Source organism: Protopterus annectens, chromosome 3.part0, assembly GCF_019279795.1.
Source record: "Protopterus annectens isolate FY-2018-M chromosome 3.part0, PAN1.0, whole genome shotgun sequence".
In the NCBI taxonomy this organism is placed as follows: Eukaryota; Metazoa; Chordata; order Ceratodontiformes; family Protopteridae; genus Protopterus; species Protopterus annectens.
In genome coordinates this window covers 555,622,397-555,627,340 of record NC_056731.1, presented here as the reverse complement: position 1 = coordinate 555,627,340, position 4,944 = coordinate 555,622,397, and the positions used below count along the sequence as shown (strand labels likewise).

Sequence of the window (4,944 nt, the reverse complement as noted above, 5' to 3'; positions counted from 1 at the left end):
GTGAGAGAATTTCCAAAAAATGTTGGACTGATGGCATCCATAATTCTCAGTGTATCACTGGTCCATCTTTACAAGAGAAAAATTCAGTGATATATCTGAAACTGACACTGCACTTTCATTCCCTGGTATCTCAGTTGCCAGTGCTGGCCTTTGTGAAATGAAAGCTACAGTAGTGAAAAGAGCATTTGTTTCAAGCCAGGGCTGCCTTTCTGTCCCTCCAGTGCCAGTACAAACTGTTAAGACAGATTCATCCTTCATTGCCTGGAGAGTTGTGTCATTGGTGAGGCAAGTGCAAACCATTATGGGTACTTACAGCATGCAGGAAAGCACTTCAGTATCAAGGAGATGGTTGCAGTGACTCATAGGTTCATAGATGTGTACTAGGCTAATGGCCCTGGAGCATTTACAAGCCTAGCTCATAGAAGTGCCCTGGCATCGTGCCGCCCGACATTAGTTCCCAATGCCTCTATCAGGTAGAGCCACTGCAGTAATCCCCAGGGTGAACTTTCTATTTCCCATCCACTCATCAAGATTCCTCTTGAAGAGGGCCAGAGAAGGACATGCCTTTGAATGCCCTTCTCCACCTCTGCACTCTAGGTCCTCTTCTATGGGTTATGGGGTACACCACAATGATGCAGTACCTCAAGCAGTCTACAAGGTACAAGACCTTAATCCGGTGCCAATTGGCAATGATAGTGTGGGAGTGGGCTTCTTACTTTTCTCTGTCTCGTCAGACATCAGTGCAGAATATTGTGGCGTACAGATTAAGCAAATCCTGGGCAGACTTGCATGAGTTTTAGCTGAAGATGTTGGTGTTTCAGGATCTAGTCTAGATACAAGGACTGCATCAATTAGATGTGTTCACCTCCTTTCAAAGCAGACTGCCAGAAAAACTCTGATGCAGTTATCTTTGCTGCCATGCTTAAAGGACAGACATGTTGTCATTCTCTTGGACGTGAATGTTGTAGTCATATCCACCCTTTCAACTGATTCACAAGTCACTTCTGGAAGGTCAAAGAGAAATGCCAAAGATCAGTGTGATGGACCCCCATTGGGCCAGGCAGTTTTGCTTCTCCTTCTTAAAAGTATTGGCCAAGGACTGTTACCACAGAGTTCCTTATACTCTGGATCTGCTCACAGAATCTTAGGTGTAACCGGTGCATCTCATTTTGAGAAATGTCAATTGCCAGCCTGAATTATTCAGTATTAACTGTGTTTATGCACTTGTTTCATGAGTATGTGCAGCAGATGTTAGAGGACAGAAAACCTGCTTTCAGGAAGTCTTATATGTATTAATGGATGATGTTTCCTAAGTGATGACTGAATAGAACTAGAGGGTCTATTGTGGTTAATATCCCTGTGGTCTTAAAATTGTAGTGTGAGCGACTTCAAGATGCCTTGGCATTTGCATCCTTTTAAGGCACATTAAGTGACTATTTCAGCTTGTCTGCCAGTGGATCCCTCTCCTTCCTCTTTTGTGGTTAGTTTATCAAAGGAGAACTGTAGATGAGGCCTTCTTCATAAACAGATTCACCCTATGTGGGACTTCAACTCAATTGGCCTTCCACCTTTTGAACTAGCACTTCTCACTAATCTTAAGCTGTTCATGTCGAAAACTGTTTTGCTTGTTGCTCTGACATGTGCAATGTGAGTTTCTGAGCTGCAAGCTCTTTTGGTGAGAAAACAGTTCAGGGTTTCCACATGGATGAGGTTGTGTTACTCAGTTATCTTTTTTATTTTTTTTGGCTGAAAGTGGTTTCAGTTTTCATTGTCAACTAGTCTTTTATAGGTTCATAGGTAGGTACTAGGCTATCTGCCCATGGTCATTTATAAACTTAGCCAGAATGTGTTGGCTTTCGCCTCCCTTTTAAATTAGTTTCCTGGCCCTCTGTCTAGCAGGGCCACTGAAGTGATCCTGGGCAGATTTACTATTTCTCATCCATTCGTTGAGATTCCTCTTGAAGAGAGTCAGCGAGGGGCTCTGTCTAACATAAACTAGAATTCTATTCCAGAGCGAGGGAAGTCTCTGGGAAAGGAATCTATCCGTCCAGCATGTCCTGTTTATTGTTGTGCTGAGGTTTAATTCACTGGAGCGTGTGGCTCTAAGAGATTTGGTTTTCTTGAGGTGGAGCATGTCCATTAATTCCGTGTTGGACATGGCCTTATACATCAGGCAGGGATCACCTCTGCGCAGGCAGTAAACAACCAAGTAGAGCTGGAGTTTCTTTAGTCGAGCTGCATAGGGCATCTCTTTGAGGCCCATGATCCTCTTGGTGAGGTACTTCTGTGGTCTTTACAGCTGTTGCAGGTGTAAGGCACATACCAAATGGGGCATTGTACTCTATTGTGAGCCTAATGAGTGATGAGTAGAGGGGCTCAATGACCTCTGTTGATCTAGAGGTGAACCCTTTCGTGATTAGGTGGGCTACATAGAAGGAATTTCTAACCACTTTGGCAATGTGATTATCAAAGGAGAGGTTGCTATCTGTGTGAGTCCCCAGGTCCCTAATTACATTTTCCGTACTTAGTGGATTACCACCTATGTGGTAATTCATGGGCACTTTGTTTTTCCCAAAGGGGATGACTATGCATTTTTTGGCATTCAGCTTGAGGCCATGGTTTTGACACCAGGTATCTGTCTCTGTAAGACTCTTCTGGAGGATGTCTGTGTCAGACGGAGAGTCAATTATGGCCCCCAGTTTGCAGTCATCTGCGAACTTGGTCATCCATAGTCCCTCCATGCTTGCCTGTACCTCAGAGAAGTATATATGAAATAGGAGGGGTCCCAGGACTGAGCCCTGTGGAACGCCACTTGTAACTGGTTTAGAGTCGGACATGGCACCCGCAACTCTGACCATGTGTGTTCTATCCCTGAGCCAGTTGGCCACCCATCTCATGACATAGGGGTTAATGTTCAAGCTGGTGAGATTGTCTATGATGCCAGAGTGGGGAATGGTGTCGAAGGCCTTAGCGAGGTCCAGGTAAGCTGTGTGGACTACCTTTCCTTCATCTATAGCCTTGGTAACTGTTTCAAAGAAGTCAACTAGGTTTAGGAGGCAGGATCTGCCATTAACAAAGCCGAATTGGGTAGGGTCTAGTGTCTGGAGGTTCTCAATGTCTCTGTTTATGAGTTCCATGATGATTCACTCCATAGCTTTGCAGACCAGGCTAGTCAGACTTATAAGGCAATAGTTCCCAGGTTCTGTTGTGGCACCATCTTTGTGGAGCAGGATGACTGTTGCTGTACGCCATTCTTTGGGTGTATAGCCTATGGTAAGGCTGAGTCTGAACAGTGAATTTAGGTGGGGGTTTAGTTTCAGCCAAGGACATCATCCGGTCCCATTGATGCTGTGTTCTTAGCTTTGGAGAGGGCTGCTTTACCTGCGTATCCATGATGTCTGGGGCTCTGCATTCTTCTGGGATGGACACGGGCCATTTTGGGGGTGTGGGGGGGTTTGCACTGTACTTGTCAGCCAGGATGTTGGCAATGTCAGTTGATTCAGTGTATTTTTGCCATTTTGCACTAGCTCAGAGCATATCTGAGAGTTGCCACCTAGATTTTTGACATAGCTAAAGAAGGCTTTGTGGTTATCTTTAGAGTCCTTGGCAATTTTTCTTTCGAAACTGGCCTTGGATGATTTTGTGAGGGATTGTAGTTTCTTGCTAATATTGATCAGTGATGCCTTTCCTTTTTGAGATTTTGCTCTGTCATGTAGTAGTTTCCTCCTTCTGTTGTATCGCATATTTATGGCCGGGGACCACCACACTGGTTTCCACTTTTTGGAGGAGTGAGTCTTGGTTTTACTTGGGATGGCTCGATCCATGCATCCCTGTAGATGCTCATAGAATGTGCTTGTAAAGGATTCTGCGGTTTGGGTAGCATTATCCTTTAGAAAGGGGACTTTGAAGCTTTCCACATCGGTCTTGAGAAGTGTGAAATTTGCTTTTGAAAAGTTTTTCACAGTGGTTTCCTTGACTGGGGGCGGGGTCGGGATGTGGGTGTCCAGTGTGATTAGTTGATGATCTGATCTTACCAGCAAGGGGTTTACCTCTGGTGTGGAGCACTGATCCCCCATCTTGGTGATGATCAGGTCCAGTATGTTGTCACCTCTTGTGGCGTGGTGACCAGCTGTTCCAGGGCTTTTGAGTTTATAAACTCTAGGAAGCATTGGGCAGAGGAGTTTGTACTTGAGTAATTCTCCCAGTCAATGTTTGGGTAGTTGAAATCTCCCAATATCATGGTGTTAGGTAGGACCTTTATATTTTCCAATGTTCTCAGGAATGCTGAGTGGGGGTTCTGAGACAAGGTAGGTGATCTGTAGCAGGCTACGATCTGAAAAGCAGCTTTGCCCATTGCTAGTTGCACATGTATGGTCTCTGAGGCCTTGTGCTGTGCTACTATCCTGGACGTGTGGGCATCCTTTATGAAAATGGACACACACCCTCCTTTTGTATTTTTTTTTTTTATTACCTTATTTTCTGTATGGTAACTGAAAATTATCTATAGATGTTACTTTGTTCTGTCAAGGTAGTACACAAACTGAAGATGCACACCCAAGTAATAAAAAGACCTTTAGATGAGTGTAAGGGTTTGCTCAGTGGCAGTATCATAGCCTGTGAAGATCTGCTAAGGCGTGATTATTGCTAATTGAAAACTTTACCCAATTTCCTTTGCTTGGGCAAAGAAAGGTGAATGTTTTTCTAACCAATGCTTTGCATTTGAGTTGTCTTCTGGTAGTAGTTTTTGTTACACCCACCTTTTTGAGGCATATCCAAGTATGGTGAAGGCTCTTTTCACCAAGACCTTTTCCTCTTTAGTGATATTCTGGAAAGGAGTGGGCTCGAACTCGTCTAGAGGTGCAACTTGGTCTGCTGTCATTTCCGCCATGAAGCATTAAAATTGGACGCCTTTCTAGATACATTGCAGGCTTTGTTGAGGGCCAT

The 4,944-nt window shown here is 44.4% G+C and overlaps 1 non-coding gene across 1 annotated transcript; it reads left to right on the top strand.

Annotated features, from left to right (window-relative positions):
* The first annotated feature begins 4,587 nt into the window (after positions 1-4,587).
* On the top strand, positions 4,588-4,716 carry LOC122797451. Its single transcript, XR_006364139.1, has one exon. It is a non-coding gene; the product is annotated as a U4 spliceosomal RNA (small nuclear RNA).
* The last annotated feature ends 228 nt before the right edge of the window (positions 4,717-4,944 follow it).